Genomic DNA, 14,556 nt, shown 5'->3' on the forward strand with positions numbered 1-14,556 from the left:
TGATATTTTGGCTAACAAAATGGAAAACCTAAAAGAAATCAAAATTACTGGACACATAAGTATATCAAACTGAGCCATGAAGACACATAAAAACCTAAACAAACAAAAAATGAAGACAGAGAATGAATTAGTAATAAAAACCTGCCCAAGGAAAAAAAAAACCCAGGACCAGATAACTTCACTCCTAAATTTTACCAGACATCTAAAGAACTAATTCCAATTCTTCTCAAGCTATTAAAAGAATTGAAAGAGAGAGAATCCTCCAATTTCTTTCTGTAAAGCCAGCATCACATTAAGTACTAAACTAAAAAAAGATACAATAAAGAGAACTATAGACCAATTACCCTGATTAGCAATTACTAGACAATAAAATCCAACAACATATCAGAAAGACCATTCACCTGGCCAGGTGGGATTTATCCCTGACATGCAGGAATGGTTCCACATTTGCAAATCAAAAAAAAAAAAAAAAAAAAAACAAACAACAACAACAAAACCACGAAGAACAAAAACCATATATTTATCTCAATAAATGCAGAGAAAACATTTGATAAAATACAGCACCCTTTCAGTATAAATGCCTGAAGAAAACTGGGTATAGAAGAAACATTTCTCAACACCATCAATGCAATTTAAGACAAACCAATAGCCAGCATCTTTTGAGTGGGGAAATGTTGGAAGCAATCCCACTAAGATCTGGAACCAGACAAGGATGCCTGCTCTTACCATTACTATTCAATTTACTTCTGGAAGTTATAACCAGAGTCATTCAGCAAGGAAAAGAAAAAGGGAAGGAAGATGTCAAATTATCCCAATTTGCAGATGATATGATTCTATATATAGGGTATCCAAAAGAATCCATTAAGAGACTATTGGAACTTGGCTGGCGCCGTGGCTTAACAGGCTAATCCTCCACCTTGCGGCGCCGGCACACCGGGTTCTAGTCCCGGTTGGGGCGCCGGACTCTATCCCGGTTGCCCCTCTTCCAGGCCAGCTCTCTGCTATGGCCCGGGAAGGCAGTGGAGGATGGCTCAAGTGCTTGGGCCCTGCACCCGCAAGGGAGACCAGGAGAAGCCCCTGGCTCCTGGCTTCGGATCAGCGAGATGCGCCGTCCGTAGCGGCCATTGGAGGGTGAACCAATGGCAAAAAGGAAGACCTTCCTCTCTGTCTCTCTCTCTCACTATCCACTCTGCCTGTCAAAAAAATATATATATGTATATATATATATATATATATATATAACAGACTATTGGAACTCATAAAGGAATTTGGTAAAGTGGCAGAAAATAAAATTAACACATGAAATCAACAACCTTTGTATATAGACAATGTATATTGAGAAAGAACTTCAAGCATGAATCCCATATCTACCCAAAAAGCTAAATGCTTTAGGAATAAATTTAACCAAGGATATCACTGAGGAAAGTTACAACACATTAAAGAAAGAAATAGAAGACACAGAATATGGAAAAATCTATGTTCATGCATTTAAGAATCAATATCATCAGCCGGCGTCCTGGCTTAACAGGCTAATCCTCCGCCTTGCGGCGCGCCGGCACACCGGGTTCTAGTCCCGGTTGGGGCGCCAGATTCTATCCCGGTTGCCCCTCTTCCAGGCCAGCTCTCTGCTATGGCCCAGGAAGGCAGTGGAGGATGGCTCAAGTGCTTGGGCCCTGCACCCGCATGGGAGACCAGGAGAAGCACCTGGCTCCTGGCTTCGGATCAGCGAGATGCGCCGTCCGTAGCGGCCATTGGAGGGTGAACCAACGGCAAAAAGGAAGACCTTCCTGTCTGTCTCTCTCTCTCACTATCCACTCTGCCTGTCAAAAAATAAATAAATAAAAATTAAAAAAAAAGAAAAGAAAAAAAAGGATTTAAAAAAGAAAAAAGAATCACTATCATCAAAATGTCCATACTGCAAGAAGCAATTTACAGATTGAATGTGATCTCAATCAAAATACCAACAACATACTTACCAGATCTAGAAAAAATGATGCTGAAATCCATATGGACACACAGGAGAACCCAGATAGCTAAAGTGATCTTATGCAACAAAAACAAAGTCAGAGTCATCACAATATCTGATTTGAAGACATACTACAGGGCAGTTATAATCAAAATAGCCTGATACTGGCAAAAAAAAAAAAAAAGACGCATAGATGAATGGGAAAGAATAGAAACTCCAGAAATCAATCCATGCATCTACAACCAACCTATCTTTGATAAAGGAGCTAAAATCAATCCCTGGAGCAAGGACAACCTCTTCAACAAATGGTGCTGGGAAAACTGGATCTACACATGTAGAAATATGAAACAACACTCCTACATTGAACCTTACACAAAATCCACTCAAAATTAATCAAAGACCTTAATCTACAACCCAATGCCATCAAATTACTACAGAACACTGAGAAAACCCTGCAGGACATGGGCATAGGCCAAGATTTCTTGGAAAAGACCCAACAAGGACAGGCAATCAAAGCCAAAATTGAACACATTATTTCACACTAAGATGCTTCTGTAGTGCAAAAGAAACACTCAGCAAGTGAAGAAGAAAATATTTTCAAACTATGCAGCTGATAAAAGATTAATATACAGAATCTATATAGAGCTCAAGAAACTCAAAATCTGCTTAGGAAATGGGCAAAGTACCTAAATAGGCTTTTTTTTTTTTTTTTTTGACAGGCAGAGTGGACAGTGAGAGAGAGACAGAGAGAAAGGTCTTCCTTTTTCTGTTGGTTCACCCTCCAATGGCCGCCGCGGTAGGCGCGCTGCGGCCAGCGCACCGCGCTGATCCGATGGCAGGAGCCAGGTGCTTCTCCTGGTCTCCCATGGGGTGCAGGACCCAACCTGACTTGGGCCATCCTCCACTGCACTCCCTGGCCACAGCAGAGAGCTGGCCTGGAAGAGGGGCAACCGGGACAGGATCGGTGCCCCGACCGGGACTAGAACCCGGTGTCCCGGCGCCGCAAGGCGGAGGATTAGCCTAGTGAGCCGCGGCGCCGGCCTAAATAGGCTTTTTTTAAGGGAGGAAATTCAAATGGCCAACAGGCACATAAAAACTGCTCAAGATCACTAGCCATCTGGAAACGCAAATTAAAACTACAATGAAGTCTCACTTCATACCAACTAGAATGGCTTTCATATAGAAATCAACAAACAACAAATGAAAACAAAAACAGAGAAATTTGATTATATCAAAGATACTTCTTTACAATAAAGTAATCATCAGAGTGAAGACACAATGAACAGAATGGCAAAAAAAAAAAAAAAAAAAAAAAAAAAAACCTGAAAATCTGAATATGACCAGGGATTGATATCCAGAACTTATATAGTACTAGAAAAACTCAGAAACAATTTTAAAAAAAGTTAAAATGGGCAAGGATCTGAATATACATTTCTTAGATAAAGTGTAAGTGGTTAAAATATATGTGAATAATTTCAATGTCATTAGCCATTAGGTAAAAGTAAATCAAAATACAATATCAGACTCCAATACCTGTGAGTGAATGCAAGACTCAGGTTTTTGTCTGTGCAACAAGTGTGTGTTTAGGGGATTCTGTTCACCTCCAGAGAGCAGAGTCTACCTGGATGTAAGCAAACCTTACTCGTTTTCTAAAGGGCTTGTTAGGATCTTGAACTGTGCCAGTTAGCCTGGCCACAAACTTTCCAACCTCATTACTTTCCTTCTGTGAAACTACTATTTAATCTCTTTCCTATAGCTTGCAAAAATAGTACACCTTCTTTATACTGAGGATACTTTTTGTTTTGTCTGTTTTATTCCTTGTGTCTCTTTTTAAAGTTACTCCAAGGAATCACTACCATTCAATGATCAATTAATTTATGCGGCTGGCATTTTTCATGAGCTTCTACATGCCAAGTAGTATGCTAAAGGCAAGACATAGGCCAGGAACTGAGCAAAGTACAAAATGATCAAAGTGAAGTTGGGGTCAGGAGCCACTGACAAAGATGAAGTTGTAGAAGTAGGCAGAAGTGAGATGAGGAAGATTCCTGTGCCTTAGGAGAAGGTATGAAAGTAAACTAAAGTGACGGCTATTGTGTTTTACTTTTTTTCTTGGGAAATGGATTGAAGTTCAGAGCAAGAATGGGAGCTATGCTAGATAATTATTGCAATTCCATTTGTAGGAGACAGCAGATATAAGGAAGCCTGGGCCAGGCAACTGGCTGGTGGAATGAAGACATTTGAAATATAGCTAAGGAATAGAATCAATAGTGAATAGAATATAAGTGAATGACAAAAAGGGAATAATTGATGATTCCCAAATATTTGCCTTTTATAGGAGGTTGAATGCCAGTAACATATTCTGAGATAAGGTTTTCCAAAGGGGAAGTGACTTTTACTTTTACTTTTGCTCATGTTGATTTTGCAGAACCTGTGAAGGTCACGGTTGCATATATGAGATCTATGTACAGGAGGAATGTACATTTCTTTAACATAATGCAAAGTATAAAGTTATGAGGAATAGATGAGATTACCACAGCACTACACATATTGGTAAAGTGTGAAGACAAGCACTGCAATGGTAAACATCTGAGCAATATCACTATTTAATTTTAGGCAGGACACACTCCAAATGAACTGAAAAGGAGTAATCACAAGTACAGAGGAAAGCCAAGGAGATGAGGTACAATGACATCTTCAGTCATCTAAGTGTAATTGCTAAATGTAAATCGGGTAAAGCAAATGAGATAAATGTGTCTAAATGTAAACTTTGGTACTTATATACTGTTGGGAAACTTTCTGGTTTTGTTTAACAAATATATTTTCATAAATTGTCCATATGAAATAGTTCAACACCACTTAAAGTAACTAAAGCGGAAATTTGATGTGTTACCTTATTTAAAAATGTTCCCCTAATTTGGAGATTTTTAACAGGTTATTTCAAAATGTAAACCAAGGAAGTTAGCAGTTAAAAAACATTACAAGTATAGAAAGGAAGGTTAAGAAAAAAAAAATTTTTTTTTTTTAAATAAAGAAAGGACATGGTTTGTAAGAATTACTTATCCTGATGGCTAGTTTACTCTAGACTGGAATGGAAATGATAGCACGTTTCAAGTAAGTTGAGGAAGGTGTGTGGAAGTCACAGAAGGTTATGAAAGAAAGAAATTTTTGGATACAAAAGCTGTTAATCTATTTTTCTTTGACATAGAATTAGAATCTGATCCTCTGTTAAAGCAATAAGGTTTTTGCAATTCATGTTAGTAAATATTCTAAAATAATGTTAAAAAAATTTTTTAAAAAAACTGTAGCATCTCCTTTTAATAGTTTTGCATAATTGGTGACTCTGTCAGTTTTCTAATTAGCTCCAGTAAGCTATTGGCTCTTCCCTAGTTCTGACTGTTAAAATTGTTCCAAGTTATGGGATAATTCCACATGTTAATGTGTTTTTTAGAGGCTGGCACTGTGGTGCAGTAGGTTAATCCTCTGCTTGTGGCGCTGGCATCCCATATAGGTGCCGGTTTCAGTCCCAGCTGTTCTGCTGAAAGAGCTCACTGCATTTGTTAAAAATAGAGTTAACTCCACTCAACTTCTAGTACTGCGAACCCAACACCAACTTATGGAGGAACAGGAATTGTAAGTCTACCAAGACCCAAGATCGGGTCCATCCAAACTCCATGTGAAAGGGGGGAATGAAAGAGCACTTCACAACAAGCACCCTTGCGGTTTTGGCTTCTGTAACACTGCTTGCTTACTTGCCCCACCTTTTTGCGATGCAGTTTTAGCTTCTGTGCATTTGCTTGCTCCTGGTTTCACAAGTCCCCTGGTTGCAGATGGTTACAGACCAAAAGTCCCCCGGTTGCAGACAAAATTCCCAGAACTGAAAAATGGCAAACAATTCCTGGAGATGTAAGATCAGAGACCACAAGTGCATATTACAGTTTTTATTGTCTAAGGTTACTTCTTCACTTCCTCTTTTTTAGACAGCAGCTTTCACTTTTAAAAGCACCAATGAAATGCTTAAATTCATAGAAAAAGCCAAATAGGGAATAAGAAAGTGCTTACGTATACACCTGTTTGTACTGAAATACATAAGCTTTGCGTAAACTGGGCTGGGGGTTCTCCTTTGCCGTACCACTGTTACTGGGAAGGTGAGGAGGGTCCGAGTTCAAACTCACAATAAACAACCCCTGCAATTTTGCTTCAATCTTGGACTCTGGTGGTCTCTGATTCTTGGGGGTAGTCGTTCATCAGGCATTTCACTTCTTCCCATCCAGCTCTCTGTTATGGCCTGGGAAAGCAGTAGAAGATGGCCCAAGTCTGTGAGCTCTTGCACCCACATGGGAGACCTGGAAGAAGCTCCTGTCTCCTGGCTTCAGATCGGTGCAGCTCTGGCTGTTGTGGCCATTTGGGAAGTAAACCATCGGATGGAAGACCTTTTTCTCTGTCTCTCCCTCTCACTGTCTGTAACTCTACCTCTCAAATAAATAAATAAATAAAATCTTTAAAAAAAATTATATGTTTTATTTATGATTCTTGGGATGACCCAAAGACAGATTTTGTGTTTTGTTAAAGTTATCTACTGTATTCTCTTAATGTCTCTGTTAAATCCTAATTGTTGGGGCCGGTGCTGTGGCACAGTGGGTTAATGCCCTGGCCTGAAGTACCATCCCATGTGGTTGCCAGTTTGAGACCCAGCCACTCCACTTCCTGTCTAGCTCTCTGCTGTGGCCCAGGAAAGCAGTGGAAGATGGCCCAAGTCCTTGGGCCCCTGCACCCAGTGGGAGACCAGGAGGAAGCTCCTGGCTCCTGGCTTCAGATTGGCACAGCTCTGGCTATTGTGGCCATCTGGGGAGTGGGCCATCAGATGGAAGACCTCTATGTCTCTCTCTCCCTGCCTCTCTTCTCTCTGTGTAACTCTTTCAAGTAAATAAATAAACCTTTAAAAAAAAGTCCTAATTGTTTAAAAACAAAACAGCTGAGCTTTTTTTTTTTATTAAAGACTGGGTTATTTAAACATGTGCTTATTTTCAAGCCTTTGAGTAATCATTTTTTTAAAGATTTTATTTATTTATTTGAGAGGTAGAGTTACAGACAGTGAGAGGGAGACACAGGGAGACACACTGGTTCACTCCCCAAATGGCCACAATGGCCAGAGCTGCATTGATCTGAATCCAGGAGCCAAGTGCCTATTCCTGGTCTCCCATGTGGGTACAGGGCACAAGGACTGCAGGGGCCATCTTCCACTGCTTTCCCAGGCTATAGCAGAGAGCTGGATTGGAAGAGGAGCAGCTGGGACTAGAACTGGCACCCATGTGGGATACCAGCGCCACAGACAGAGGATTAACCTACTGCACCACGGTGTACGTCCCAAGTAATCATTTTGTATCAGGGATCTTGTTTGGTCCATATTATGTCATGATGTAAAGGGATCCTATTTCAACCAAATATTTTGAGTCTTCACTAATATGGCTATTTGGATTATATTGAAGATACTGTCAAGATGTTAAGTGGTGATAAATTTCGTTATGATAATGTAAAATGCCACTGATACAAATGTCCAAAATTCTAATGATCTTGTGTTGTTATCAGACATGATAAATATCTTAAAGAAAAAGGGTTAAATGACAAAATCATACAGGTGCTTTCAAAAACACTGTGTGGAATAAGCAAGTGCCTATTCTTGTTGGTTAATGAGTTTATAATTGTAAACATGGCTATTTAAAGCCTCTGCATCCACAGTTTTGTATTCTCCAAACCTTAAGAATCAGACTTTCTGCTCATAAAGTTAAAACATTGTTTGTTCTGTGTTTAAATGTGTGCCATTTCTTACTTGGTTAATCCTCCACCTGCAGCACCAGCATCCCATATAAGCACTAGGTTCTAGTCCCGGTTGGTCCTCTTCCAATCCAGCTCTGCTGTGGCTGGGGAGGGCAGTGGAGGATGGCACAGGTGGTTGGGCCCCTGTACCTGCATGGGAGACCAGAGAGGAGCACCTGGCTCTTTGCTTCCAATAGGTGCAGCACCAACCGTAGTATCCATTTGAGGAGTGAATAAACAGAAGGAAGACCTTTCTCTCTGTCTCTTCCTCTCACTGTCTAACTTTGTCAAATAAAAAATAAATAAATAAAAAATTTAAATGTGTCCTTTCAGATTCCAAAGGATTTCTTTTTCCCGGACCTCTATTGTGTTCAATACTCTGGGTCAGTTCTGTAAACAGATAAAGCCAATAATGTTCTCCAACTTTAAAATGTATGGTTAATTCATATTGCTAAGAGCAGAAAGTAATTCTAATTGGTTGATGGTAGTAAAAAAAAATCAGCTAACGATCTTAGAAAACTGTTACTGAAACTCCTTTATTCTATTATGTGTTTATGTTTCATGTGTATACATACTGTATGTCTACATGGGAAATGTACTAAGGGTTCTGTTTTAATTAGCTTAGAGATAAAATAACTCAAATCTGGGGCCAGCACTGTGGTGCATTGGGTTAACGCCCTGGCCTGAGGCACCGGCATCCCATTTGGGGTTCACTCCATTTCCACTTCTGATCCAGCTCTCTGCTATGGCCTGGGAAAGCAGTAGAAGATGGCCCAAGTCCTTGGACCCCTGCACCTGCATGGAAGACCCAGAGGAAGCTCCTGGCTCCTGGCTTCAGATCAGCGCAGCTCTGGCTATTGTGGCCAACTGGGGAGTGAACCATTGGATGGAAGATTTCCCTCTCTCTCTCTCTCTCTGCCTCTCCTCTGTGTAACAATGAATTTCAAATAAATAAAGAATCTTTAAAAAAAAAATCACTCAAATCCAAACTAAGTTAATCAGAGATACATTTTTGGTTTGTGTGACCTAAATTTTTGTATCATATGTTTCAAATTTGTTGACATGTTTGCACTTGGGTTTGCTGGTCAAACAAGTTACACTTGTTAGATATTTAAGCAATGTTTCCACATATGTACATTATTGTCTTAAAATTTATAGAAAGCATAGGAGCTTCAGGTAATTGATTTCATAAGTTGTTATTTAACAGTTTAAATTGTTTGCTAGTTTTCATTTGATATTGTTATTGTCAGTAAGCAATCTGGGAAGCCTAGCTTGTTCCCACATTCCTCTTAAAGAGAGGAAGTTAATTCTATTCTGCAAAACTCTCTAGAATGTACGATTCAATTTTTAGACCTTATAAAACGGATGGCTGACACTTTTCTGTAATAACCAAAATGAGAAGCTTAAATTATGATTTAAGCAGAGTAAACAGCAAAACCTCCCTTTTTCTTTGTTAACCAAAGGGAGAGAGTTTGACTAGTGAATTAAAATTTAATAAATAAGGTAGTCATCATTTTTTACATAGCTTTCCTCATGGGCATTGTCCACCTCAAAGAATACCACTATCAGATCTTGCCTGTAACTACAGATTTCTAGTTTAGGCCACCAAAGATGAGGGATGAAGTACCCTGTGGAGAATCCCACAGAAAGTCCCCAAAATAAAGCCACAGATCACCCTTACCTGACTAGCAAAAGGGGGCGAACTGTGGAAACTCCACAGTAAAACACTGAGTAAAAGTTACCCCTAGCCACAAAATGAAAGTAGAATGGAGTCACTCATGAATAGCCAGGAGCTGATTTTGGCCTACCACCTGCTAGGGAGACACTCCTAATCATACCAAACAGACATCTCTGGGCAGTCAGATAACAGTGTGCTAAGGACAATACCCTTCTACCCACACTGACTGGACTGTTCAAACATAAGCAAGGTGGGAACAGTATTGATTGGATTATTTGACCACCCAACAAGCTGGAGGACTGCTAGAAAATGAGGACAAAAAGGGGAGCCCTTGCACTGCTCTCCATCCTTTCAAGGATCATGGCCTGGTGCATGTAAACCACTGGGAGTGGAAGAAAAAGAGCGGAGCTGAGACGAGCTGTCACCGAGCTGCCACTGAAGAGAGCTGACCTGAGCAGAAAGAGCTGACCTCCCGAGCCACAGCTTCCGGAGCTGCACCCGTTCCTGAGCCGTTCCAGCCGAAGTTTCCTGAGCAGCCTTAGCCACATGAGCTGTCCTGTTTTTGTCTAGTTCCTGAGCTGTAATCAAACCTAGCTGTACACTGCTGTAACACTGCAGCTTTGCTGCCAAACAAAGGGCCTGGTGTGTGTGAACCTCTGGATCTCCCCACATCTGGAGCTGAAGAGGCAGCCTGCTACTGTGCATGGAGCAGGTAGTGGCACAAGCTGACCAGCAGAGCTGTCCCTGAGCTGTAATACCCCACTGTCTATGTGTATGTGTGAACCTCTGGATCTCCTTGTACTTGGAGCTGAAGACCCAGCCTGCTAGCTCTCTTGCTATGCAGCACAAGGTGATGACGGGATCAAGAGGACAGCAGAGCTGCTGCATTGCCACCTTGTCACTGGGCCTGACCAGCAGGGCCACCACTTCACCATCTCACCACCTCGCTGCTGTGCCTGATTAGCAGAGTTGTCGGCATGCCACCCAAATCGTTGCATCACCTTACCACCTTATTGCCTTCCCATCACCTAGCACTTCACCATTCGCCCAAGAACTCCAAGCCTACTGCCTGTAAGTGACTGATCTGAGATCCGTCCCTGCTGGGACATTGAACTCTGGACATTGTACACTCCCCATAGGAGAAACACGTTCGTGACAGTGATACGAACCTAGACATGCACCAAGCACATGTTGTAATGTCATGTCAATGATGTATTCACTCGTGATCAATGTAGAAACATTAAGTGTGATATTGATGTTTGATTATTGATTGTTGATTACTGATTATGGATTGTTAGTTATTGCTATTAGTATGATTAGGACTGTGTGTTAAGATTGTGTTGTTATAGTAGGTATAGTGGTTAAGTTAGAACATAGATCATTAAGCTATAGACTGCTAAGTATAGAGTTATAGACTGTTAGACATAGGTTATTAAGCACATTGTTAGATATAGAGTAAGCATAATATATTGCTATGAATAGAGTTGAGTGTATTAGGTATGTTAGCATTATTAGGCATATAGATTGATATTGATAATGTTTTAGCCCTGATAAATAAGCAGATGAGTAGTGTGATAAATCCCTGGTGTGTCCCTGGTGTGTGAGCAATAAAAATCTTTCATTGGAAAGGCAGTCTTGTGTCCTGGTGTTCCTTTCTTCCCTGTGACTGACAAGTCATATGTTGTACTTGCTACTGTCGAGCTGCATGACAGTAGGGCTTGTGACACACCCCCTTGACTTGCATTCTCTTAAAGGTTTCCTTTGGGCTAATATGTTTCCTCTGCATTAACAAAAATCAGGAGAAAGAGGAATCTGGGCTGCAGAAGCAATGTAAATGTAGGTGGCAGGCCAATTAATGGCTGCTTTACACAGCAATCTGCCATCAAGGAGACCCAACAGGCCAGACCACTGCATTGGTTTTTGAAGTGGAAAGCCAGGCTTCAGCAGAAGTCAGCTTATGAAATGCCCTGGCAGCTAAGAGTTGGGTCACTGGAAACTGACCTGCCCTGGAGTCAAAGGAATCCAGGTCAGAGCCACAAGCCTTGGTCACTCTAAGCTGAAAAGCCAAGCCCTTCACTTACCCCAACTTCCAAAGGAACCACTGCTGTCGAGGGGATGGCCAAGTAGGGTCAACTGAAAGAATTAGGCAGGTTAAGTTTAAGATGGAGTTGCTTGAGCTAACTGCATATTGTTTTGCTTCTGTACAAATTGGCTGGGCTTGCAATAATTTTGCAAGAAATGTGATTGCTTTCATAAGATGGCTGAGCTTGCAATGTTGTAACCGTTTTTAGGAACTATAAAGGCTGAAGTTAACAGAAAATGTACCCAACCTATATCCTGTTACAACCCTACAAGTTACCACACACCACATACCCGGCTTGACGACCCCTGCCCTTGCTTGCTCAAGCTAAAAATAAAAACCGCAAGGCACGTACAGCATGTAACTTCTTCCTTTATCCTGTAATCCTTTAGGTTACCCAATGAAATTGTAACACAGTGGAAATATGCTAATGTTGTGGTTTTAAGCCTTAAATACTCTGTGAAACTGATGATCGAAGGAATTGGGAGTATAAAATATTTGCTTCCTTCCCCAAAATGTTATCTTTAGCAAGAACAAATGGAATTCCTTCTTTTGGAATCTCCAAATTTACCATGAGAATAGCAAAGCAACTCCTCCTGAGCTCCCACCCTTAGCAGGCCAGGCAGGATGGAGAATTGTAAATGAGGTCTTTTGATGGCTTTTGTCTCCACCTGGTAACATGCCAATCTGATTGCCTTATTTTCTTCCTTTTTTTTTCTTCAAAATTGTAGTTAAAGCCAAGTGCCACCAGTCCCCTTTGGGTTTTCCTCTCTTGGAAGCACCACTCCATGCCTCTCTGGCTGGAGGGCCTTGATTCTAATAAATAATTTTTTTAAAGATTTTTATTTATTTGAGAGATAGAGTTACAGCCAGTGAGAAGGAAAGACAGAGAGAAAGGTCCTCTGTCCACTGGTTCACTCCCCAGGTGGTCACAATGGCCAGAGCTGTGCTGATCCGAAGCCAGGAGCCAGGTGCTTTTTGCCTGGTCTCCCACATGGGTGCAGAGGCCCAATGACTTGGGCCATCCTCCACTGCCCTCCCAGGCCACAGAAGAGAGTTGAATTGGAAGAGTAACAGCCAGGACTAGAACCAGCACCCATATGGGATGCCAGCACTGCAGGTGGAGGATTAGCCTACTGTGCCATGGCTCCAGCCCCTCTAACAAATACTTTTTTGCTTCCTTCCCCAAAATGTTATCTTTAGCAAGAACAAATGAAATTCCTTCTCAAAAAAAAAGTATAATAAAATATTTAACTTATTTCTACCTCATTTAATGGATAAATATTTAATTAAAGCAATAATATAAAAAAATGAACTGGATAGTTGTAGCTTCCAATAGCTGAAAGAAATTAGAGCAGGGCAAGCAGCATGTAGTAGTGTAGCCACCATATGCAATGGCAGCATCCCATATGGGTGCTGATTTGTGCCAGACTCCTCCACTTCCAATCCAGATCCCTGATAATAGCCTAAGAAAAACAACAAAAATGGCCCAATTGTTTGGGCTCCTACCATTCCCAAGGGAGACTCAGAAGAAGCTCCTGACTCCTGAATCCAGCCTATCCCAGCCTTAACTATTGTAGCCATCTGGGGAGTGAACAAACAGTTGGGAGATTCTCTCTCTCTGCAACTATTTCAAATAAAAAAGTAAAAGTTCTTAAAAGAAACTATAGAACTATAATAGTGTTAGTGCCCTATAGTGTACTGCTAATTGAAAGTCAGTTTGAGTTGTAAATGTATATTTTAAGTTCTAGGGAAATTATCAAAAGAAAAGTTAGCAAACACTTATCCTTGATATTTTAATGGAGTAGACAAAATGGAACTCTATTAAAAGAAGAAGATATAGATATTTGGAAGAGTGGGTAACAAGTTACTCATCATGTGTAGGAGAACCTATGTTTGAGTCCTAAAGAAGTAGACAATGGTAGTAAAGTGTTCCAGAAGCCAAGGGAGAGGAGATTTCCAGGATGCAATGATTGTACCCAAACTATCAAGGATCCCCCTTCTTCAGCTAGTTGCCAATGCCAACTGGTAATAGGGTCCAGAGATCCCTGGTGAGAATACAAATTGATTCAAAGGGGTAATTTTTTACATTTGGTCTTAACCAAAGGCAGGAAGAGAGATGAGCACATATCATACTGAGTCAATGGCAAGTCTCTGTTTCTCAATCTTAATCCTGCAAAGAGCTCAGACAGTGGCTACAATTGGACTTGATAGTGCATGATGAGCAAAGTGCTCTAATTTGGAAGATGGCCAGGGATACAGTTTCCTGGTCTGCCTCCTATGGTGCCATCTTGAAGGAAAAAGTTCTCATAGAAATGACCACTCACAGAGCTGCTTAAATGGAATTACACGGACCACACACATCTGCTCCTTCCACCCCATTTTGTTCACATAAAAAAAAAAAAAATAGCAAACATTTGACCACTTTTAAGTCTCCTCATTTAAAAAAAAAAAAAAAAAACTTTATTCCTGCATTCATTTATTTACTTGAAAGAGTGAACAAAAGATGAAAATGAACAAAGAGATACAGAAAGACAATCCATCTGTTGTTTCTCTTCCCAAATGAAATGGGCCATGCTGACCCAGGAGCCAGGTCCTCATGTTTGTGGAAAGAATCTAAGTACTTGGAACATCACATGTTGCTTCTCATTCTTGTGCATTAGCAGGAAGCTGGACTGGAGTGGTGACAGGACTAGATTCTATGTACTCTGTCATGGGATGAGGACATGCCAGGTAGCAGCTTAATCTACTGCAACACAACACTCACCCCAAGGCTTTCCCTTTTAAACTCTATTCACTATGTAGCTCCCCATGAGTCTGTGATTTTTGGATGATGAAATTTAAATATCTATTGCTTAATTTAAAAAGAAAAAACTTATTCAGAAAGCTAATTTTGTGGCGCCAACACTGTGGCACAGCAGGTTAAAGTGCAGCCTGTAGTGTCAGCATCCCATACTGGTGCCAGTTTGAGTCCTGGCTGCTTCTCTGCTGATCCAGCTTTCTGCTGTGGCCTGGGAA

At 40.9% G+C, this 14,556-nt stretch overlaps 1 protein-coding gene across 1 annotated transcript in view; it reads right to left on the bottom strand.

Annotated features, from left to right (window-relative positions):
- LOC133776376 (zinc finger protein 84-like) overlaps window positions 1-14,556 on the bottom strand; it is a 54,460-nt gene that overhangs the window by 21,390 nt on the left and 18,514 nt on the right. Inside the window, exon 2 of the mRNA XM_062215293.1 lies at window positions 11,540-11,591. The gene's annotated coding sequence lies outside the window, so the exon portion shown is untranslated. The remainder of the gene's footprint in view (window positions 1-11,539; window positions 11,592-14,556) is intronic.

This window comes from Lepus europaeus, chromosome 17 (assembly GCF_033115175.1).
Source record: "Lepus europaeus isolate LE1 chromosome 17, mLepTim1.pri, whole genome shotgun sequence".
Taxonomy (NCBI): domain Eukaryota; kingdom Metazoa; phylum Chordata; class Mammalia; order Lagomorpha; family Leporidae; genus Lepus; species Lepus europaeus.